This window comes from Eretmochelys imbricata, chromosome 3 (genome assembly GCF_965152235.1).
Source record: "Eretmochelys imbricata isolate rEreImb1 chromosome 3, rEreImb1.hap1, whole genome shotgun sequence".
NCBI classification, from domain to species: domain Eukaryota; kingdom Metazoa; phylum Chordata; order Testudines; family Cheloniidae; genus Eretmochelys; species Eretmochelys imbricata.
Window position 1 is genome coordinate 176,285,479 of NC_135574.1, and position 26,067 is coordinate 176,311,545.

Below are 26,067 nucleotides of genomic sequence, written 5' to 3' on the forward strand. Positions count from 1 at the left end.
TGCACAGTGTAGCTATCAAGAATTTAAGCTAAAGACACACATTCATTTAACTGAGAGTGTTCTATTACTCCGTCTCCTACCTATTAAATCCCTGCTGCCAGGCAGAATTTGCTCTGTATGAGCCAATAAGCTGCAATCACTTACAAATAGACAGGATGGAAACAGTTTCTATTATTACTTCAGGTTATGACCTTAGACATGGCAAGAAGTAAATCTTCCTATCTTACCTCAGGCTAATTCAGCATGAAGTATATGAGACAAGAATTTAGTGTTCAATTTGCAGCTTGCTTATTGAAGAGCAACATATTCATTTCAGGAGCAGGCTCTAATTTTAGATCAGGATTGAAGGTGTTATGAAAACAAGAATGCTGCAATGTACAGTAGGGCTTTTCAAGAGCAATCCAAGTATAGTTCTTGAACTACAATGCCCAAGAGATAAAAGGAACCATGGAAAAGAATTTATTGCTGTAAACCGTACCCACTGTAGTGGTGAAATGATTCCTCCGTTGGTTGTTATCATAAGTCTGGTGTCAAACTTCCTATTTCAGTTGAACACTTTAAAGATTAAAATTTTCGTAGAAAAGAAAATAGTCTTTAACCCATCTGATGCTGGAGTCCTTTGCAACAGACCATGCTGATGTTTTAAGTGGGCAGTCTGTAGAGATCAGTATAAAATCAGACGATAGAAGCTAGAGAAAACTGTTTTTCCAAGGCTCACAGTGTATCATTGTGCACAAAGTCAAGCCACATTAATTACAGTATGTTGCTGAGCCATGCGATATTTAGGGACTGTGATAAATGAAATGGTGGTGGGGGGGAGGTAGCTCCCTTTTATGAATACCCAGCCAGCCAGTAGCTATAAAAGCCTTCTTAGTAGCTGTTCTCTAATTGCTCTACCAGTAAAGGGTTAAAAAGTTTCACTGCTATGCATAGGTAAAAGGAAGTGAGTGGACACCTGGCAAAAAGAGCCAATGGGAAGGCTAGAACTTTTAAAAATTGAAACAAAGACTCCCCTTTTGTCTGTCTGTGGTTGATCTCCGGGGAGAGGCAGACAGGGCTGCAGTTATGCTGTAAGAAGCTTGGGGCCAGGTATGAAAAATCCTCAGTATCGTACATAGAAACTACTCATTTGAATTCCCCTAAGTGCAGGGTATCCTCTTAAATGAACCTTTTCCCATCATGCCTTTCTGAGAATGGTTGTTGAAATTTAGCAGAGCCTAGCAGCTGCAGTACTATAGTAGTCATTTTGCGACCGTCTATTGCTTCTGTCTCTCAGCTAATAAGCACCTGTTTTGTTTTCTCCTCCTTGTTTCAGAAAAATTGGTACATCCCAATAGGAATGGAATAATGATATGTGGCCTCTTGGTCTTTATCAATGGGTTATTGTGATGGGTTCCCCTCAGGGAGCCACCTGGAACTGGGGTATCATTGAGACCCCTGACCCACCAGTCTGGGGTCTCTCTCACACTGTACTGCTGTGACTAGCTGCAAAGCCCTCCAGTCTGCACTTTCACCAGCATTCCTACATGTAGGGACACACCCAGCTGCAGTTACATGCAGGCTCTCTAACCACCATCTTCCCAGCCTGGATCCCAGAGCAGTACCGTCCTGCCCTGCCCTGCCCTGGTCAAATCTGGCCAGTATATGGCTTTAATACCTGGTCTGCCTCTCCCTCAGTGTGAAGAGACAAATGAACACTTGTGGTAACCAAGCAGAGATTTTCCCCAAGCACTTCGGTCAAAGCTCACTGGTTTAGATTAAAACAAAACAAGTTTATTAACTACAAAATAGATTTTAAGTGATAGCAAACAGATCAAAGCAGATTACCTAGCACATAAAAATTGAAGCTAAGCTTAATGTACTAGATAGATTAGATATGAATAGCAGATTCTCACCCTAACTGATGGTGAAGGCGGACTTGTACATTCTTAAGGGGCAAGTTGCGCTGCGTTACAGCTTGGAATCCCCAGGTGTTTCATATACAGGCTAGAAATCCCTTTAACCTGGTTCCAGCACTTCCCCCAGTTCAGTCTTTGTTCCTCAGGTGTTTCCAGGATTTGTGGGGAGTGAAGAACTACAGATGATGTCACTCCCCACCTTATATAGCTTTTGCATAGGGTGGGAACCCTTTGTTCCAAAGCTTGGTTCCCAGACCAGTCTGTGGAAAAATACTGACATCCCAAGATGGAGTCCAGCATCATGTGGCCTGGTCACATGTCCATGTAGAGTCAGAGCAGCCATCGCTCACAGGCTGTCTGTAGCGTTCTCAAGAAGGCTCACCAGGTGGGAGACGGTGGGATATAAGCTTCTCCTAAGGCCTATTGTTCTTTCTAATGGCCAATTACCCTGAATAGGCCCTTTACAACCAGCTATTTAGACTGAAAGTGTCTTGTCTAGTGGGGGTTACTTAGGTATAACTACATTTGAAATCCAGATACATAGTCAATATTTATATCTTCGGATATGAAAATGATACATGCATACAAATAGGATAATCAATCATAACTTTGCCAATGACACCTCACATGATTTATCTTGCATAAAATGCATCATAATTATGCTATAATCATACCATAATAATAGCCCTGTGAAGAATATGGGGTGCAGTGTCACAGTTAGCACAAACAGGCACAACCCTGGAAACATGACCCTTAGCACAAGTTCATTGCAAAGAAGGTACAAAAGCAGTCCAGTGCCTGCTGCTGCTGTGGCTGTTACGTTCACACATTATCAGAGATATAGGAAAATCAGACACATCCCTTAGCTTCCTCTCAGAATTACTGCTCAAACTAAGGGATGCTTCCTAGAATGGAGAAGGCACACCCCTTGGAGATACTTGAGAGACCTTGTCTACACTGGTGGTGGCGTCTAGTGTACGTGTAGCTCCATGCCACAGTGAAAGGCTGGCTGCATCCATACTTGTCGCTGTGATGTGTAGCTACACATGGCAGGAAAGGCTCCGGCAACAGAGAGCTGGCAGACCCTTTCCCCGCCACAGTGAAAAGGCTCTGGAAGTGGGGAGCTGCTGAAGCCTTTCCCTACTGCCTCCTCCCTGCCAGAATTTTTCTTCTCCCCGCCAGAGTCTTTCACTATGGGAGGCATGGCTTGGGCACGTAGAGAGATGTGTATGGTATCTCCCCTAGGGTTCAGGCAAGTAGGGCACTCTAATCTATTCTACTTACCTAAGCTGTGTCTCACCAGCTACACTGCTATTTATACCTGTGCTAGCTAAGCGTGCAGTGTCCGTACTCTATGCGCTGCGTAAGTGTAGACGTACCTTCATTCAGCCAGCAAGTGTATTGTCACCCCTCTGCTGATTTGTCGTAGGTGTTGGGGCCTTGCAGACCAGCTTCCCATTGAAGGAGAAATCAGCAATACAGTCTGGGTATATTCTTAGTTCAATTTGTTTTATTTTACATTATATATACCAGTTCCTGAACAGCAGTGGTAAATAATCAGCTCCCCTCCTTCAGGAATCTCAGCCCAAACACTAATGTGAGGTTTCCAGGGAGCACATCTGCCTCATGAACTGACTCTAGTTAGAGAGACTAAGGCAGAGGGCAAATTCCTCCACTGCTTGCCACAGCTCCTGCAAAATGAAAGTGCCCCTCAAAGCTAACTTCATAATTTCTTCAAAGAAATTTCTTCACTGCTCACACACTAAAAGAACCTATAAGACTGTGTAACAGCTCCATCTGGTGACTCCTGCAATATTAACAAAGTATCTAAATATACCTATCTACAGATATTATTTTTATACAAGTCACTCTTGCAACACTGTTCCAATATTATGACAATTGAATGTCATCAATACAGTGTCCACAGTGATTTGTCCATAACAAGATGACATACAACTGTTTGCTAGATGTCTGCAGCAGTCACCGTGATTTGAACTCACTTCACTTTGCTGTCTGACCCTTCCTATCTGACATACATGTGCAAACACCCCATCCTAATGGGTATCTATAATAAGTTAAGGTTCTCAAGTTTTCCAGATCTGAAACTAGGTGCATAAAATTTGACAGACAAATTCAAAATTGAACTCCTAACTTTGGCAGCCTAGTTTTAAAATGAATAATAATAAAGTAATATTTAGCACCTCTAAAGTGATTTAATTCTTCAAAGCACTGTGCAAATATGAACTAAGTCCTGAACAAAAACAAAATTCAACTGGATTTCAGTTTGAAAATCTGTATCAATACTTTATGGCGGAAAACTGGAAAAAGCATGGAAGCTTTTAAAAAAACAAAAAAACAATCCAATAATAGAAATGTCAGGAAATATTCATTCAGAAAAGACAAATTTTTAAACATAAAATAAAACAAACACTGGGAAATATGGAAATGCAAAGTTCAAGTATCCCAAGCAATTTACAAGGTGTGGATGACTCCATTCTAGTCTGGTCTTTGGTGAAGCAGTATGGTAATCAGTCACTAAGAGTACTCTCCTGGAGTCAAGACACCCAATACCCAATACTACAGTCAGATTTTGCAGATGTGCAGAGCCCCATTGACGTCACAGGGCTCAAGTAGACGTAAGGATTTGACTGTACAATTAAGGATTTGAGCCCTGACCCTGCAAAGAGAATTGTGTGGATTCAGAGTTTGAATTCCAAGCCACGGTATGAATTTGGGCAACTCATTGAACCTCTTTGTGTCTCAGTTTCCCTATCTGTAAAAATAGTGACAATGATACTGACCCACCTTTGTAAGGTGCTTTGAGATCTACAGATAAAAAGTTTGATATTATTGCTAGATTTTATTATTTTTATTTTAAAAGTCCTCTATCATTCTGATATTTCAAATACAGTCATGAATAACTTATAAATATGCTGTTCCATTTCTTTAAAATGGTTAAGACACTAGTTTTCATCTAGCCAAACCCAAATTATCTTAGAGGGGGGTGACAAAAAGATATTAAAAGATTTTTTCCAAATGTGATTTACAGCTAACTCTTCAACACCTGTATCTCAAAAACTGCTTCTCCTGGCTTTCTTAAATGACTAAAACAGGCTTCTCGATCCACAGGCCCCATGTACAAAATTTGAAGAAGAAAGGATTATTTTTGATTATTTTAAGGAGCTAAAATTAAGTAAGTGGGCCCAGTGTCTCTTCATAGGCAGGAACATTTTAACATGTCCAACAAGCCACTCGAAAAACTATTATGTGGAAAAAGTAAAATATGATATCATATTTAACTAGTAGATGAGGCCATAAAATAGCAGACAAGGCAGCCATTTGATTCCACACATCTTTGCTTAATCAATGTTGAATCTGTATAATGACACTTCAGTGAATTTACTGTCCCAAAATAATGCCTTTTTGAAGTATTGCATCATTGCTAACCTTTAATCCCTTTGAATACATTATAATATTGACACCTAGCTATAATGTTCTGAAACATGACCATCTTGTAGAAAGTTAAAGGCATACAACCTATTTAGAGTTACTGAGAGCACTTGCAGCTTTCATTGCTCAGCATCTCAGAAAAACAGGCCAATATAGTCTGTCTGTTCTTTCTAGTGTTGTTCTTAGGTACTACAGTGATAAATGCAGGCAGACAGAAATAAAATAGACCCAATTTAATTGTAACCCACACAATCTAGGGCACCACGCCTATATCCTACCGAGGGCTCAAGGCATGACTCAGTCAATTTAGGCCTACAAAATATTCCTGCCATATTAAAGTTCTTATAATTATTTATTCCACAAGTTTTGTCTGCAGATCAAATATATATTAGCTGCTTGTTGTTTTTTTTAAAAAGCACATGATTAGATGCAAGGTAATTAAACTGATACACATGCATTTTGGTAGTAGTCTATCCAGTCCCATCACCATTGCATACTTACACACACCCCTTTGACATGTTGTACGCTATGTCCAAGTGCGCAGGTTTACATTAAAGTTAAACTAGCTGGCACCATAGTAATTTTCAAAAAGTATGGTGGCTAGGATGACCAGATGTCCCTTTTTTAAAGGGACAGTCCCATTTTGGGGGACTTTTTCTTATATAGTCACCTAGTACCCTCCACCCCGTCCCAGTTTTTCACAGTTGCTATCTGGTAACCCTAATGGTGGCCAAACCAAGGAGAAGATGGATTTGGGTCTAATTATGAATGGCTGGGCCTTCACCATCTATTGCTTGAATGGACATATGGAGATGTTTCAGTGTGTAGAATTGACAGGTTTCAGAATAACAGCCGTGTTAGTCTGTATTCGCAAAAAGAAAAGGAGTACTTGTGGCACCTTAGAGACTAACCAATTTATTTGAGCATGAGCTTTCGTGAGCTACAGCTCACTTCATCGGATGCATACCGTGGATACTGCAGCAGACTTTATATACACACAGAGACCATGAAACAATACCTCCTCCCACCCCACTGTCCTGCTGGTAATAGCTTATCTAAAGTGATCATCAAGTTGGGCCATTTCCAGCACAAAGCCCAACTTGATGATCACTTCATGAAACAATACCTCCTCCCACCCCACTGTCCTGCTGGTAATAGCTTATCTAAAGTGATCATCAAGTTGGGCCATTTCCAGCACAAAGCCCAACTTGATGATCACTTTAGATAAGCTATTACCAGCAGGACAGTGGGGTGGGAGGAGGTATTGTTTCATGGTCTCTGTGTGTATATAAAGTCTGCTGCAGTATCCACGGTATGCATCCGATGAAGTGAGCTGTAGCTCACAAAAGCTCATGCTCAAATAAATTGGTTAGTCTCTAAGGTGCCACAAGTCCTCCTTTTCTTTTAGTGTGTAGAATGATATAAGAGCAATAGGAGTTTCTTCAATACACTATCTCTTGTCAAGGTCTCTTTGGGGATTGTTTAATAGGCTGCTCAATGATACAGTAGGTATTATGGTGCATAGTGTCAAAGGTTATTTGGGGTGGCTTCATTTCACAAATTAAAACAGACTAAAATAGCACCTGTGAAGTTATGTTCCATTCCACCCAGGCTAACAATTTTCATGAAAAGCAGTTATTGAACATGCACACAAACAACTTTCCTAAATAAGAAAAATTATTAGATTTCCTCAAACCATGAAAGTGAGTAGACTATATTAAGAAAAATGGCCAGCATTTTCAAATGTGGATGCCTCAAGTCAGGCACCTAAATCCATACAGAGGTTCCTAAATAAATGGCCTGATTTTCAGACACTAAGCAACCACTGTTCCCATTGACTTAAATGGAGTTTTGCCAGTGTAATGAGACAAGAATTTGGTTCAACAATTGTAAATCAGTTGAAAGTTACAAGTATAGACAGAAACAACTTTTAGCATATGGTGTTAGGCTATCTGGAAATACAAAGATCTGGATTCTAGTAATTGAATGTTTCTATGAAATACTGTGGTTTCTGATTTGTGTGACTCCTACATATGTTTGCTTAATGACTTTTCTGAAATGAGATTAAATTGCTTGCAGGAGAAATTTGTTAAAGTAGCTTTATCCATTGCTGTACTTTACATGACCTTGGATTGAATCAAAGAATCAGTGCCAAGTCTCAGGGGATGAGAAAATTGCGGATTGGACCATACTTTCAGTCAGTGGAACATAGGGTACAACCACAAACCCCCTCATTCAGGTGTACACTGGCATTCACATGTGCAATCAGGCAAGTGAACACAAGTGGGTAGTTAGACATCTGTCTGCATGTGTAAACTGGACTCTTAAAAATGCAGGGAGTGTGTATACAACTCTGCATATCCCTGGGGTTGAAAATTTGACCAATAATGCTAAGGTCAAATAGGCTTTAAGGAAAATGTTGACTGGTTTTATGGACTGGATCTCCAAAACATACTGAGTTAAGTAATAGCTGTTGGCAGTGCTTTTTAATATTTCACCCCAACTGTTAACTACCATCAGACTTTTATCTAAATTATCTTATTAGTAATATACAATGATCAGTAGTTCCAAAGAAGTTATCTAAATAAAATTATTTCTGTGTCTGCTCTTTGGAACTTTGTAAAAATGTAGACTTATAAGGATACATTTCACTAATTCGGTTTATTGAATCAGATACTTATTGCGAATAATACAATTTTAAAATTTGAGTTTTTGCACTCTTGTATCCTAAAAATAATTAAATTGATGTAAACCAAATTCATAATATAATTGCTTCTAAGATGACATGGCTTGTGCCACAACTGAGTCCAGAAATTTTTGAGGGACAAACTTATAAACCTTTTACATTAGTGGTTTTTTAAAGGAAATGTTCAGAGAGAGACTGTAATGGCATTCACTATAATGGCATTAACGGAGACTATTACAATTACTATTCTGTTCTGCATTTTCATGAGTTACATTTTGTCTTCCACTATGTTCCAGGTGTCTCAGGCATTTATATGCGTTAAAGGAGAGAGCTGTATTAATGCTTATGTCTGATAAAATAAATGTTATGCTCATCATGCAACTACATGCATCTGGGGACACCTTCAGCTATAAAAGGCTACATAACTGTCAGTTATAAACAAATGGTCCAATAATGCAGGCACTTTTCTACCAGGCATGGTACTTACTGCTGTCAATAGCCCTATTAAAGTCAATGGGATTACCCAGAGTAATAAGCAGTACGTCCAATAGTAAATGTTTGGATCATTGTGCCACATAGTTTTGTTCCCACTGTCACTCTGTGTGCAGAGCTCCCATTGACTTCAATGGGCATTCCATGCATAGGACTTGCAGAATCAGGCTACAAATGTCCAGCATTGTACACTAGCCTAAAATAACACCAATAATGAAACTGCAGCGTTTCAGGGAAAATTCACGTCCGCAGTGGAACACTGTGCTGTTTCTCTGTATGAGGCAGCATTATTGCTGGCCTGACAAATGTGAGCAGGGATCTTTTTCTGAGAACTGTGCTGTAAGTACAAGTATCTCCAGGTGTCTACTGCACAGCTTGGTTCCCCCATCAATAGAGCACTTGTATCCGCATCTGATCCATGATCCACAAAAGTTGTCCGCGGGTATATCCGTATCCATGGATGCAGATAGCCACAGGTATCGGTGGAGTTGCAGGGCTCCACTAACAGCTCCACAGGTCACCACACGGCAATGATGCCAAGCGGCTCCCCCAAAATCACCACCTCCCACTTCTCCCCCAAGACCTTCTGCCCCTCCGCCGCTCCACCCCCGCCATAGGCAGGAGGCTACAATCCTGGGCCCTTGTATGCAGTTCTGCCCGCCCAGCGGGAGGGCTCAGACACCCCTATACAGCTGCAGTGGCCCTAACGCATGCAGACTCGGCAGGACAGACAGCAGCAACAGCTACTTTCTTCATAGCACCCACCCTTGCCCCCCACTAGTTTAAAGTACAACCACACCTCTTTCTAAATGTGTCTTGGCTCACTCCCTTCAGGGAGTTGTCGTTTACCTCCTCCGGCCGAGCAAGCTGGGGACTACAACTCCTAGCATGCCCAGGGTCTCTTACCACATATTGTAGCCCACTGCTGCGTGATTCAGAGAGCCGAGCTGGAGCCTGAGGGCTGGCTGACAGCCGCTCTGTTCGGGTGAGCGTGTGCTGCAGAGCCCTCCATGAATACAAAATTTGTGTCCGCATCCGAGCTGCAAAAATGGCCCGCAGATATAAAATGGATATCCGCAGATTTGCAGGGCTCTATTCATTAGAACAGGGAATAATGATGCTTAGCTTCTTTTAAAGAATTTTGAGATCTACAAATGAAAAGTGATATATAAATGTTAAGTATTGTTCCTCCATCTTGAATCCTAGCAGACGGTGAGGCAGACATCTTCAGTTTACAGGGACAATACTCCAAAGATACAAAGCTAGCCACATATCCAGCTAGCATCAACCAGGTTTCGATATGGTGGCACCTCACTCATTTCTATCCCTAGCATGGCCTTAAAAGCTAGACAAATATGTTGCAGCTGAAGTGAAAGTAGTAAAGAATGAAGAATTCATGGCACAGCAAAGCAAGCCCACACAAGTCAGCTACCATGACACAACACAACAGGAAATTCAAACACAATAGGCACAAATTTAAGAGCTCATGAAAAATACAGTTTTATTAGAAATGGCTATGATCTCTCCGTGGTGGCACAAATCCCCTCTGAGAGGATGATTTTTTAAACGATTTTTTGGTGTCCCTGAAATAGTACAGTGCTTCAGGCTACTCTGATAACATTTCCAGCTTGCCCGGCTTTAACAATCTACCTGTAAAAACTCAATGAATCAGATGATTTGGGTTTTTATTTCAAGTGCTTTGGAGAACATTCATAGTTGCAGGTGCATAATAAGTTTTTATTATTGTGGTTTTTAAAAAGTTAAAAACCTAGAAAAAAAAGTGTTTTTACCGAAGGGGGAGGTAAAGTTTGTATTACAGTGTCTGTGATGATAATTAATGAGCTCCACAACCAGCATCAGGAAAGAGATCCTGAATGAGATTTTCAAAAATGACTAGTGATTTTGGATGCCTTTGTGTTTGGGGCTCAGCTTGACACACCTTAAACAGGGACCTGATTTTCAGAAAATGTTGAGTACCAGGGCTTCTACTCCAGCCTCTTCTCCCCGGATCTGACTGATACCTGCGGAGTGCTCTGGGACAGACTCCCAGTGGTCAGTGCAGGCGACAGGGATCACCTGGTGCTACCTCTCACTCTGACCGAGCTCTCAGAAGCCCTTCATCACAAGCCCACTAATAAATCTCTGGGCATGGATGGGCTGACCATGGAGTTCTACCACGTGTTCTGGGACGTCCTCAGCCTGGACCTTGTTGTTGTCTGGCCAAGTTCTTAACGCGCGGAGTGCTCCCCATCATGTAGGCAAGCCGTGCTCACCTTGCTACCGAAGAACAGGGACCTCTGCAAACTTAGGAATCGGTGTCCCGCCTGCTCCTCAGCAAGGACTACAAAGTCGTAGTGAAGGCTACCTCACTATGACTGGGATCCGTGCTGGCAGACTTGGTCCACCCTGACCAGACCTTCACCATCCTGGGCCTTACCATCTTTGATAACCTTTATTTGGTCCTGGACCTCCTCTAGCGTTGGTGTAGGGATGGTCTATCGTTCACCCTCCTGTCCCTAGACCAGGAGAAGACATTTGATAGGGTGGACCACAGATATCTCCTGGGCACTCTGAGGGAGTTTGGCTTCGGGCCCCAGTTTGTGGGCTTTCTCCAGGTGCTGTACACCTCCATAGAGTGTTTGGTCAGGCTCAACTGGACCCTGACCAGACCTGTCAGCTTTGGGTGAGGGGTACGTCAGGAATGTACGCTCTCTGGCCAGCTGCACACTCTAACCATCGAGCCCTTCCTCCATCCCCTCCATAGGAGGTTGATGGGTTGGCACTCTGTGAGTCGGAGTTCCAGGTGGTCCTGCTAGTGTACGCTGATGATGTGCTCCTTGTGGTCCAGGACCCAGGCAATCTGGTGCAGGTGGAAGCTTACCAGGCAATTTACTCAATGGCCTTCTCTGCCTGGGTAAACTGGGTCAAGAGCTCTGGCCTGATGGTTGGGAACAGGTGTCAGGCAATCTCCCTGCCACCTGCGCTTCAGGCCATTCCATGGAGTGCCGGTTCACTGCTCTATCTCAGCATTTACCTTTCTGCCACACATCCTTCTCTGCTGGAGAACTGGCAAGATGTGGAGGGCACACAACTAAATTTAGAGGCAGATAAAATTGCTATTAAAAGATGGATGAAGTCATGCGCAGTTTCTAATTCTATTAGAGGAACCAAGATGAAAAACCTGTGTTGGATCTACATCTCCTCTGCTTGGCTTCAGCCAGTTAACCCAGTCTTGTCTTCTCTTGGCTGTGGTCAGATCATTAGCTGACATGTGATGGCTGTGCACAAGGTTCATTCAATTTGGTCAGTATTTCAAAAGTTTTCCCTCTGTGCTCACTGGCATACAACTGCTCTCTGCCCCTAAAGTTTTTCTGTTTTGAAAGCTGCTATCTATTTCTTTGACTAGTCCCTATCTGATTCAGTGAGTGAAAAGTGAGTGTGAAATGGTGCCAGATCTGAATTGTAACATTTTACCCTCACTCTGCACTGGTGTTCATGAATATGCAAGGTGTAGGGCAATGGTTAATCAGGGCCTCAGTGGGCTTCTGAGTATGGCAGCTACAAATCAGGTTATCTGTAAATAGCAACTAATAACTTTACCCTGCACACTGGATATCTGTGTGCTTGGAACACAGTACTTAAATCGTGCCAGGGCTGAGCCTCAGCACCTCTGGGCTTGGCAGTTCATAGCCAAAGCACCTGTGGGCTTGGTGTGTCCGTTATGAAACTAAAAAAAAAAAAATTGCTCGAGTCTCAGCACCTCTTTCATTACACAGTAAGCACTGTTGCAGCATTATGGTAACGGAGAAACAGTGTGCCTTTTGGAATGAAAAATATGCTACACACATCATGGTCTGGACTCAAGCACACTGAAAGAGAAGGATCAACTGGCCCCAAATCTTCATATGTTCCCCCACATTAATTCAACATTTAATCAGTCCTTCTCTATTCCAAACTCAAGAAGCTTTCTCTTCTATAGCCCAGTCCAACCAATGGTGGGTTAGTGTATATTGCCCGCTTGAGGGTTTTATGCATTTTAATTATATGTTATTTGTTCATTATTTTGTGCACTGATTAAAACTACATTGCTATTTCCCCAGAAATAGTAACAATGCATCTCAGGCTTTACTACTACATGTGTGTAAGTGTTTGATTTATAAATAAAGAAAAGAAATAAACACGTCCCTTCTTAATAAAAAAATTGAAATGAAAAGTCTTGAAAAATGTTAATGCGAATATACAAAAATGCAAACAATAATATGATCTCATCAAGATCTTGGAAAAATGAATATGAACTAGTTGGGATAAAAAAATTGTTCTGTGGATTGAAAACTGGGTTAAAGGCCATAAACATTGATTGTAGTGTACTCCCACTTTGGATGAATTTGGCTGTTGCACGGTAAATAAAATGGTGTATAACTAAAGAAGAGAGTGAGTTCCTGCAATATTGGGCAGCAAGGCAAGATGACAACAGCATAGAAGAAGGGACTATTGGCCTCTAGACTCTTTACAGAGATACTACAAAAAGAACGAGGAGTACTTGTGTATTCTTTTGCATAGAGACTGTCCTGTTTGGCCAATGTACATGGCAGAGGGGCATTGCTGGTACATGATGGCATATATCACATTGGTAGATGTGCAGGTGAATGAGCCCCTGATGGTGTGGCTGATGTGCTTAGGTCCTATGATGGAGTCCCTTGAATAGATATATGGACAGAGTTGGCAACGGGGTTTGTTACAGGAATTGGTTCCTGGGTTAGTGTTTTCATTGTGTGGTGTGTAGTTGCTGGTGAGTATTTGCTTCAGGTTTGAGGGCTGCCCGTAAGCGAGGACTGGCCTGTCTCCCAAGGTCTGTGAGAGTGAGGGATCATCCTTCAGGATAGGTTGTAGATCATTGATGATGTGCTAGAGAGGTTCTAATTGGGGGCTGAAGGTGATGGCTAGTGACGTTCTGTTACTTTCTTTGTTGGGCCTGTCCTGTAGTAGGTGACTTCTGGGTACTCTTCTGGCTCTGTCAATCTGTTTTTTCACTTCAGCAGGTGGGTATTGTAGTTTTAAGAATGCTTGATAAGAGATCTTGTAGATGTTTGTTTCTGTCTGAGGGATTGGAGCAAATGCGGTTGTATCTTAGAGCTTGGCTGTAGACAATGGATTGTGTGATGCAGTCTGGATGAAAGCTGGAGGCATGAAGGTAAGTATAGCGGTCAATAGGTTTCCGGTGTAGGATGATGTTTATGTGACCATCGTTTATTTACAATGTAGTGTCCAGGAAGTGGATCTCTTGTGTGGACTGGTCCAGGCTGAGGTTGATGGTGGGATTGAAATTGTTGAAATCCTGGTGGAATCCTGTACATTGGCCAGACCAGACAGTCTCTACGCAAAAGAATAAATTAACACAAATCAGATGTCAAGAATTATAACACTCAAAAACCAGTCAGGGAACACTTCAACCTCCCTGGACACTCAATTACAGACCTAAAAGTGGCAATTGTTCAACAACAAAACTTCAAAAACAGATTCCAATGAGAAACTGCAGAACTGAAATTAATTTGCAAACTGGACACCATCAAATTAGGCCTGAATAAAAACTGGGAGTGGATGGATCATTACACATATTAAAATCTATTTCCCCATGCTAATTTTTCCTCCTACTGTTACTCACACCTTCTTGTCAACTGTTTGAAATGGGCCACCCTGATTACCACTGCAAAAGTGATTTTTCCTCCTGCTGATAATAGCCCACTTTAATTGATTTGTATCTTTAGAATTGGTAAGGCAACCCCCATCTTTTCATGTTCTCTCTGTGTGTGTGTGTGTGTGTGTGTATATATATATGTATATATAATCTTCCTACTGTATTTTCCACTCCATGCATCTGATGAAGTGGGTTTTAGCCCATGAAAGCTTATGCCCAAATACATTTGTTAGTCTCTAAGGTGCCACAGGTACTCCCTGTTCTTTTTGCTGATACAGACTAACACAGCTACCACTCTGAGAGATACTACAGTGAATAACATAGTACTTAGGGGGTTTTGTTTCTTACTGTTCTGAGCTTTTGTATACCCTTTGCACAGGCGTTAATAATAACCCAAGGGGCATGGCAATGGAGAATCAGAGCCTCTATATCTTGCCTTAAAATTAGGCACTTACATTTTGAGGTTGTAGTACAAAATAAGGCCCTAATTCTGCAGACAATTAGCCAAGTGAATAACTTTATTCATGAGGAACAATGCCATTCAACTCCACAATACTACTCACATGGGTAAAGTTACTCATATGCATAAAAGTTTGCAGGATCATTCCCTGAAGGAGCAACCCTCAGAGAGACCAACAAAGTGATTGTCAGTCATGAAATTTATTGTACAAATACGTGAACCTGTGTCTCCATAACTGAAAAGCAGAAAGAATGCAAAGTGATATATATATAGTAAAACACAATAGGGTGAATAGGGGAACTTAAGAACACCTTTATGACTCAATCAAAATGCCCAGAGCCTGGATCATTGGTTTAGAAGTGATAGTGAAGTATATCTTAGGCAAATTTCTGAATGTTCCTTTCTACATTTTCTTTCTCCTTGTAGAAAGGAACATGCAAAACCATAAATTAGCAATTCAGCTGTAAATGAGCTATGCTATTTACCAGGCATCGGTTGAAACAAAGTAGAAATTCCTCTTCCATACTTTTGGTGGAGAGAAACAAACAAAAAAAAAAATCTGTGGCCTGTAGAGTTAAGAACAATAAGAAGGAGTTTTTTAAGTATACTAGGAACCAAAGGAATTCTAACAGGTGATTGGTCCATTACTAGATAGAAATGATGGGATTATTAAAAATGCAGAAGTGTTCAGTTACTATTTCTGTTCCGTATTTGGGAATAAACGATGATATAGTCACCATGATGATGACAACACTCTTCCTGTGCCATTAGTATCTCAGGAAGATGTTAAACAGCAGTTTCTAAAGTATAAATCAGCAGGTTTAGATAACTTGCATCTGAGAGCTCTCCAAGAGCTGATTGGTGAGCTTGCTGAACCATTAATGCTGATTTTGAATGAGCCTTAGAACCCTGGGAAGTTCCAGAAGACTGGAAGAAAGCTAATTCCAGTGGATGTTTGTGGCACTCTATACCTCAGAGTAGGACCCTGGCATCCCCGTGTTCACCATGGTGATATGCTTACGATATGTTTTGTATAAAGTGTGACTTGTGAGTTATCATTTTAAAAGTCTTGATCCGTTGAACATTATATAACACTTCTGCCAGGTGGAGCTAGCAGCAACCGGGCTGGGTTCAATATCTAGGGGTTCCTTTCCATTGATACAACACGGAACCAGCTTCAGCCTCACGCAGTAACCTGGGAAAATTGCACACCACCCCTGGGAGCCTCTGAGAGGCAATTCGTCCCCACTCGCAAGCACAGAGTCTGAGTGTAGAAAAGAAACTTTTAATAAAAGGAGGGAAGTAACTCAGCATTAATTTAGGAAAACACCACAAACAGGTTTCAGAGTGGTAGCCGTGTTAGTCGGTATCAGCAAAAATAACGAGGAGTCTTTGCGGCACTTTACAGACTAAGAAATTTATCTGGGCATAAACAGGGTTCATAAACATAAACCATGAACAAAAGACCCAACCTCAAGACCCACCCACCCTTTAACGTGCTAATCCCTTCTCTGCACCCCACTCACACTTGCTGTCGTTGGTAAGTGCAGACCCAGAGTTCAGAGGTGCATCTTCAGAGTTTACTTCCCACCATAGCTGGAGGGGGGTAAAGAGGCACCTTACTCACTCCGCTGCTTGGGCACTTGCTCACCACGCCTCTCTGCCAGCCACCGTGCCAGATGATCACCGCGCCTCTCTGAAGGGCTCTGCTCTGGCCCTCTCTGCCAGCCACCCTGCTGGCCGCTCACTGTGCCTCTCCACCAGCCGCTGTTCCTCACCGCCAGTGACCCTGCTGGCTGCTGCTCCTCACCACCTCACCTCTCAAAGTGATTTCAGCTATCAGTGATGTTTAGCTCTTAGCAGGCTTGGCAGCAACACAGTAAACACAGCAAAACAGCTGATTTCAGTTCTGATTGAGCATTTAAAATAACAAAGAGGCTCCTAATGAAGCCTATTTAGCTCTTTCTTTGAACGGTGGGGCGGGGGGGAGAGGAAGGGAGAAGAAATTAAATCAGTGCGGGGAAGATCCTTGGGGAGGGTCTACACCTCCTGACTGGGACACGTGTCCCCACCTCTCTTACTTTCACAGGGCTCTGGCATTTGAGTCCCTGGCTTAACGAGGTCTTTTCAGCTGAGCTGACCCCCTCATTTGGGGCAGGTTAAGCACAGTTCTGTTCCCCTTTATTTATACAATAATGACAACATTGGTAACAGCATTTCACTACCCCTGCATTTGGTACTACAGTGATTTGTAACCCAACACCAGCCAAAGTTGATAACTTTGAGCAAAACACCACTCTATCTGCTGGATATCTAAGCAGAGCAGGAGCAAACTCTCTTTACATGAACAGACCTAAAGTCTCTCCCACTCCCAGCTAGCTCTCAGGGAAGAATTCATTCAGATTCTGTTTACATTAATATCCTGTTGGTGCTATCACTGTATGTGAAGTTATGAAGTTTTGTTATGTGTGTGTTACTGAGGGAGGTGTGGACTGGATAATGAATTTTCACTGGTCAGGTTTCTGACCAGGGCAAGACACTACAGTTCTGGGGTACAAGGCTGGGGAGCTGGAGGGAATTGGCTGGAGCCTCTCTATTGATGGTTCATGAGTGGCTGGGAGAAGCATTCAGGTAACTCAGTTGGGTGCGTCCTTGCCTGTGGATGTCTGTGTAAGTGCAGAACCTGCCAGAGGTTTTCAGTTTGCCAACATCGTCGCAGTGTGAGAGGGAGCCCAGATTTGTGGGATGGAGGCTCAGCAGTCCCACCGTCCAGGTTGCACCAGTGGCACAGCCAGCAGGATGAAACGCACAGCTTGTTGTTCTGGGGGAGATTTGCACTTCATACACTGGTGTAGAGAGTTTGTGTGTGGTGGCTGAGAACAGTCAAAGAGAAGGTTACCAGTTTGTCATTTTCTGTTTGCTTATTTCAGGAAAAGAGAAGAGGGACAGATGAGCAGAAAGATGAGTGAGAGTGATGCAGTTGCAAAGTTGGAACTGTACAGACTGCAGGTGGCAGAAAAGGAGAGAGAACATCAGAGAATCTTGGAGCTAAATGATCTAGAGATAAAAGTGAAAGAGAGAGAGAAGCTGAAGCCCAGAACTTAGCACATCAAAGGGCTCTGGAACTGAAAACTCAGGAAGGTGATGAAAGAGGGAGAGAGAGTGAAGACATCAATAGGAATTGCTAGAAAATCAGAACCAGAATCCTGCCACACTTCTGATTCCCACCTCTCCAAAAATCCATGAATGAGAACAATTAGTAGTAGTATAAAGGGCATGTCATCAATCAAACATTGGTCCCGCCCCTTGGCCCTCTCACCTCATGCCTATCTGTCAGATTGGCCCTGCCCCTTGACCCCTCCAGGCCCTGCCCATCTGTCAGATTGGTCCCACCAATCTATCAGGTTGACCCTGCCCAGCTGTCACCATAAGACCCATCCACCTCTTGAGGTATTACTTCCGGGGTCAAGATGGACACATGACTGGAAGTAAGGGATAGCTTGTCACCTCTCCAATCACTCCTCCCATTGTCTTCTACCTATGGGTTTTTTTCATCTCCGTAGGGCTGCCCTCAAGCACAGATTTGACCAACTGGGAAAAGTTCCAGGGTGGGGTTCCCTTTCTGTAAGTGGGTTGTGTGACCCTTCTAAGAACTTGTCCCACCTTCCTCTACCAATCCTGGTGGGTTTCACCCTCATAGGAGCACCCTGAGAGCAGGTTTGACCAAATAGACCATGTGCTGGGGTGGAGTGACCCACCCAGAAGAGGGCCATGTGACACCTCTGAGAACTCCCCTCACCGCCCTCCACCAATCAGTGCAGTTTCATCCCCCTTAGGCTGTCCCAGAAGTGAAACATGCACCAATCAGAATAGGTGTGGCACGTAGGTCCAGGCCAGAATACCCCTGATCTCTGGAGCTTGACGGTTGGCTGGCTGACAGCACTGCCCATGGAACTCCCAGCACTGTGTAGAAGAGACCATCTTGTTTCAAGAACATGTGTTTCATAAATCATGGAAACACTGAGAGGAAACAGGGACTCCTTCAACACCCTCTTGAGAAATTCGGCAGTTGTTTTAGCTCTGAGGACCTTTGGCCACCTGTGAAGAAAGTGCTACATCAGCGACAGTTCTGAGGAGGTGGGAGTGGCTGAGGGGAGCCCTTTGACCCAACCACTCATGAGGAAGACCGATGAGCTTGACAGCCTCTTGTTTTTTGTCCCCTTGGAAGAGGAAGGTGACCACAGCTCATGGGAGTTGCCAGCAGACAAGGTGAACAGAGAAGACGTTGTACAGGTAAATGAACAATTAAGAAGTGATGGTTGAGAATGGTGTGTAATGGGTTGGAACTGAACCACGGTTACATAAATCTGAACAAACAAAACCAAAAGAACCAAGCAAGAACTTACAGTATTTTCTTTTCTGGAAATCTCTCGAGAGATCAACAAATACCTTTCTAGACGCCCTGGAGGCCCTGGCTGGCATTGCATCAGACAGTGAAGATGAATCAGGCCCAATTTGTTTTTGCTCAACACTGGTACAAAAATGACGGCTCTATGGAATTAAGGAGGACCCTTGGCATGGAACTAACAGAGCCAGTGCCATGTCGTGAGCTTTAAAAAGTCGTGCAGTCTCTTGTCCTTGCTGCTGTTTATGTTGCCCTTATTCACGGCCTTTTCAAAGATTGTGATGGCTTTGTCATAGGTGCACCAACACCATGAGTGAGTGACTTGGACTTCAGAGGATATAACCTTCAAGCTCTGGGAGCTGTATGCTGACCTGTCTTTGGAAAGCTTATTAAATGCTGTTATTTCCATAGACTATGCTTCGCAATGTCTGTGCCTAACCCAGGAAAATTTAGCACAAGGGGTGACCTTGGTAAATGCTGTGCAAGGTGCTCAAGCCCCTGACAGTGTTATAAAGAAAATGACCAAACTGGAGGATACCTGCTTAGTGCATTATATTGACCATCTGGTCCGCACAAAGAGTTACAGAACCTTGCTTAGGAAAAAAGACTATTTGTAAGAAATCTAAAAGGATTAAGTTAGAGAATGGTGAGAGGACAATTATGCGATATAAAAGCGGGTCACCATAAATAAAAATATTTATTGAAAAGGGCTTTGTGATTATCTGTGTCTCAGTTAGAAGGTCTGTGCGGCTCTTAAATAAGATAAAAGTTTTGATGGAGCACAGCTCTTTGGTATTCTAAAAAGATTTGGGAAAAATATGATGCTTTGTTCAGAAAAGCTGATGGGTGTTATATCCTCAGGATTTCTAAAAGAAAGGATGACTAGAAATTACATCAAAAATGAAAAGCTTTTTTGAGTAACTTTGAAAAATACTTCAGTTTTCCAGAGGTTGGTTCTGAGCAGGCATGACTAGTTGTGGACAGGAGCTTGGTTAAAAGCAGGATCCTCAAGGGTACACATTAGCTGAGGTATAAACAAAAGCAGGGACAGCATTTGGGGGATAAACAGACATCTGCCAAAAAGTTAGGACGAGGGTTGTAAAAATTTTTTTAAAAGGCTAAAGAGGTGATGAGGAGAAAAACAAAACAAAAAGAGATGCCCCCTAGCGGAGGCTCTCAAACTGGCATGTCTGAGATTGGGGAGGTGGAATCTGACTCTAGGTTCCTGACAGGTAGTGGTGACTCTCACATAGACTCTGATTTCAAAAATTGACCAGAAGAGTCTCATGATACATCCCCGTCTGCTCCTGATAATCCTTCTGGTGGCTCCTGGGAGGCTGACTCTCAAATAGCATCTGACGTAGAAAATGCAGACACCCCCCGCCCAGATGTGCATATGGAGCGAGTGAGAAATTGGCAACAGGAAATACCTTGACTCAGGGGTTAGGTGTATTCTGAAGAATTTTGTTTTGTCAATCTTGAGTGAATAAATTCAGCTCCGCAGGTCACTAAAGCCATACACAAGGGAATACAGCTAGTTCTCGAAGGCATTAACAGTGGGCTATTACATTAACTTATGTTTAAAGAGTCATAATTTAACCAATCCTTTGTTTTCGGTAAGAAAAGCTAGGGATGACCTGTCTGCTGCAGATTTTTTAAATCAAGCCTCTAAGCTGTTACAGAGAAATGCATGTTGATGGGACGTTATGCCTCATTGATGATCAGTTGGCAAGAGCAAATGGGACATATACCCAGTATTGCCAAAAAAGTTGGGATGGCTGGGACAGGGCCTAAGAAAGGGACTGTTCCAGCCAAAATGGGACATATGGTCACCCTCAACTGAAGTGTCCTAGCTGTAGACAGTATTGTTGATCCAAAGAATGTTTAGACAGGCACGTAGACTGTGCATCGAAAAAAAACTCAAATACCTGTCTAAAATTTTAATGTGATAAAGGTCAGTCTTATTTAGACAAGGGGCACAGGTGCAAATGGAGACACTGTAAGCAGTGTCAGGGTTTGATCACCAGTGATGTAGACAGCCACCTATGCTTTATGGACAGCATTAGAAAGCCCAGATCATCAGAAAAGTATATTTTTTATGATTTTGTATCCATGCAGGAGATGGGGTTGCATGTGTACAATTATATTTTTGCTATGTCCCTACATCCAGAAAAATCCTGGGAATTTAAAGGCGGTGAGTGTTCTACCTTTGTTAAGATCCTTCTACCTTTGTTAAGATCTTTACCGGCAAAAAGTTCCAGGACTACACATTCATAGTGCACAATTCCAAAAGTTATAATGTGTACTTCGTTGTTAGACAGTTACTGAAGGAAAAGATGAGCATAGAACTGATAACTCAAGGTAGCAAGCTAATGTGTGTGGAAGTTAAAGCCCTGGGTGTTCATTTTATAGTCTCTTCAAACTTCTTGCCCATGAAGATTAGCAAGCTCCTGTAGGCGATGGGATTTGAAGATTGCAAAGGGTATTTCCCACATTTTTTTAACTCTTTAGAAAACCAAAATTACGTGAGGCCTATGCTGGGGGTGGAGCACTATGGTGTCAACAGCATGATACCTGGGGAGAAAGTAGAATTTCTCAACTAGTATTGGGACAACCGATATGAGACATTTGACTTGCAGAAAGAACACAAGCATTATTGTCAGCAAGATGTCAAAATTTTGAGATGAGCCTGTACCCTGTACAGAGAAGAGATCATGAAAATCACAGAGCCAGGAGATATTGTAGAGAGAGGCCCTGATAAATTCATAGAGGTAAAATTGTGTATAGATCCTTTTGGCTACATAAAGCTGGCATCTGTCTACATGGCAAAGTACAGGTTTATATTTTTACAGTCTAACACAATAGCCCTTCTCCCTCTGGACAACTATCACAGGCAGAAAAAGATATTCGAACCTGGCCATTCAGTGGCTGTTGTTTACCAGTCACAAAGAAAATATACAAACATAGCATGCTTTACGGGATGGGGAATTACAGGTAGGCCCCTATTTTCTAGATGATTACGCTGTCGTTGACGGGGTACACACAGCCTTTAAGAGGTGTTTTCTCCATGGCTGCTTCACCAGTTAACATGAAAGAGCACAGAATCCTAGGATGGGGACAACTTTCAGGTTTCTTAATTACAAGTTGCAGCTCAAGACCAACCGTCTGAAAAGACTAGGGTATGTACTCAGGACTCTTTGGGAGCATGAGTTGGAGGTGATAGTAGAAACAGATAGGGAGCTTGCAGATTTCTTAAACAAAGCCCAGTTGCCTCAGCCTCTGGTCCCTAGTGATGCTCTTTTTGGGGGAGGACTAACACTATCCGCCTATATTACAAACCTAACCCCGGTGAAGAAATCCACTATTACAATTTTACCGGTCTGTATCCTTTCGTAAACAAAATCAAAGAATACCCAGTTGGACACTCCGATATAGTTCATGACAAATTTGGACACCTCATGAATTATTTTGGAACAGCGAAAGTTTAACTGTACCTCTTGAGTCCTCTTTCCCACTGTTACCTGTCAGAGTGGGTGGCAAACTTGTGTTCCCGCTACGCCGAACTTCTGCGGAAACCAGGCAGCAGGAGACATGTGCCCATACTGATGAGCAGAGGACCATCCTGGGGACTTGGTGCACTGTGGAATTGAACATGGCTGTAGCGAAGGGGTATGCGATGGCAAAAATCTACAAAATCTGGCATTTTGAAGAAAAGTCTGACAAACTCTTTTCAGAGTACATAAAATTACACCTCTAAGAAACAAGAGGCTTCGGAGTATCCCTGTTGGTGTACGGACGAAGAAAAACAAAGTAAGTATGTTAATGGTTTCTACTGGAAAGAAGGCATGTGTTTATGTCAACATGAAATCACGCTGAACCCTGCTAAGGGCCAGATGGCTAAATTGTTTTTAAATTCTCAGTGGGGTAAATTCAGTCAAAGAACATCCTACCTAATACCATCATCATGAGAGACCCTGACAAACTCTTTCAGTCCCTGTTTTCCCCCAATTACAAGGTTTCATCCTGTGAGTTTATCAATGATGAAACAGTATGCGTGTCTTGGAAGTATTCGAAAGACTCCTACTCGGTCTCTGGCAATACCAACGTCTTCAAAGCCTGTTTCACCACCGCTTACACCCTCTTAGAACTATACAACCTGCTAGACAGGCTCCAACAGTGGTGCCAGTCGCACAATATGGACTCAGTGATATTCATGAAGTGGGAGGGTGACCGAAAGTCCTCACTGGGAGATTATTTAAGGGACCTCAAAAGCGAGATCCCACCAGATGAACATATCACAGAGTTTGTGTCAGCTGGTTTGAAAACGTACTGGTACAAGCTATCGAGAGGAAAGGCCTGTATGAAAGTCAAAGGGATTACCCTGAACATAGCAAACTAGTTTGAAAGATCTAGTCCTGGACTATAGAACGGACCTGAGAGTGAACACCCCAAAAAAGATAGAGGTGCAAACTTAAGGACCAAACATCAGTGGCAAATAGAGACAAAGACCCTTAAGAAAACACAAAGTTGTTTACAACAAGAGGGTCCTCAGAGAAGCCCTATGGCTTTTGAAAATGGATACATAGTGGAAATACCCCTTTTCTGAAATTCTCGAAGGGCCTGCCAACTGTGAGAAAAGTTACTTTATAAAAGATGTGTTGGCTAACGCTGATCGAATGTTGTCAGTTATGCCTGAGAACATTATGTGGTGTTAGAGTTGCTGGCAACCTCTCTATAAAAAATCTGCTGTGCAGTTATCCCCTTTATCAATTTTGTGGAGGAGCTGCCTGAAGCTTTTGATGATGACTGGTTGTTTCCCACCAATACAAATAAATGTGATTATTGTAGATGATCTGATGAACTCCGCTTGTGAAAGCGATGAAATTGAGAAAGCCTTTACTAAGCACGTGCAAAGAAAGCCTTTACTAAGTACTAAGTAGGAGCCTGAGCCTGAGCGGAACATAGTTTGTCAGGGAAAAAAGAGTTGCACAATTAACCTAAATGCAAAGTACGTGGTTCTGTTAAAAACCCCCAGGGATAAATTACAAATCACTACGCTCGCTCAGCAAATGTTTCCCAGCAAAGCACAAATTCTTTCTGGAAGCTTTTGAGGATGCTACCAAAAGACTTTATGGCTGCCTGGTGGTGGATTTAAATGCTTCCACACCAGAGGCTTACAGACTAAGAACCGGTCTTTTCTCTCCAGGTTGGCTTTTGGTTTATATTTTGAAAAGAACAACAGCTGGGTATAAAAAGAGATGAATTATTGGCGGGCAGTTTTTAACAGCTGGGGTTGCTGACCAAAAACATGTCTAGCTGCATGAAGAGAAACCTGGTCCTTTTAAAATTACTTAGCAAATCATTCCTGCAGCAAAGGAAGGCTAGACTGTGTTGGTCCTCTGACAATTTAATAGCGGCCATCTCAGAAACAGCACTCAATACCTTAAAAGGAAATGTGCCTTTGACACAGAAGCCAGTGCGTTCTCGTGTTTATAGAAATTCTGTAATGAAAGGGTCTCTCTCCAAAGAAAGAAGCATCTGGTGAAGCAGTCCGGGGGGTTTATTGAACCTGTTAAATTTTGTTATCCCTCTGATAACAGGACTTTTGACTAATCGATAATAGAATATGCTGAAAAAAAAATGTACTTGGTGCCCAGCGGCCAGTTGGAGCAATTAAGGGCTCCCCCTCCAGCGGAGGAAAACATCAGCATGACCGTGACTTGCTTACTGGATGCTGAAATGAAGCCTGATCTTCAAAGGACTGATTTAGCTGAATACGAAAAGGCTAAACTTTACAGCATTGTGCTTCAAAGGTACCTAACATACGTGAGGCAGAGCAATGCAGATAAAGAGAAAATAAGTCTGTTTCTCCCAGAACAGGAATGGAGCAAATGCCAAACCTCCAGAAACACCAAAGAGCTCTGATTTTGTTGCTCAGGAGGTGCTGGATAATGTGAATAAACGTTATAGGAAAAATGTATTAGCATTGCTAAATAAGCTGGACCAGAATAAAAGTCTCTCTTTGTGGAATGGTAAAGGGGATTTTGTGTAAAAAGAACTATTAACCACTGATCCTAACATGCTTGACTTAGTCAGGGCCATCACCCAGACGTGCTCTGTTCCTGGCAGACGCATACCTAAAGGATGTGATGTGTTTATGAATGCCATGTCTTATAGTGAAAAACTCAAGGAGCTCAATCTGTTTAGCTTAACAAAGAGAAGGTTAATGGTAACTTGATTACAATCTATAAATACCTACATGGGGAACAAGTATTTGATAGTGAGCTCTCCAGTCTAGCAAACAAAGGTATAACACAATCCAGTGGCTGGAAGTTGAAACTAGACAAATTTGGACTGGAAATAAGGCATCAATTTTCAACAGGGAGAGAAATTAACCATTGGAACAGTTTACCAAAGATTGTGGTGGATTCCCCATCACTGGCAATTTTAAAATCAAGATTGAGGTTTTTCTAAAAGCTCTGCTCTCGGAATTATTTAGGAGAAGTTCTATGGCCTGTATTATACAGGAGGACATATTACAGTGGTCTCTTTGGGCCTTGGAATCTGTGAACGTATAAAGGGAAATAGTCTTTAGAGACTTTTTACAATCAGAAGGGAGAGTTATTTTCTCCTCTACCTATTTCCCAGAACTACATACTTATTCAATACATTCTTTAACTACAATAGATGCTGTAATTGACTGCAATGTTGCCATGAGTGCTGTGGTACACCAAGCCCCCTGATGTCTGGTAGTGTGTTGTGTACGCCATGAGCTCAGAGACAAGCAATGTAGAAGCTCCAGGCACTAGGCTAGGCTCTAACCCTTCCTGGGCTCCCATTAACATTCACCAGTTTCCAATAAGTAACCTGGATTTATTTTACTAGGCCTGGAAAAAGTGAAGGAATCAAGTTCTCTTGGCATAAAGATTTCTGCAGATCAAACCAGTTCTTGGCATAGCCTCTACAGTAGTGAAGTACAGG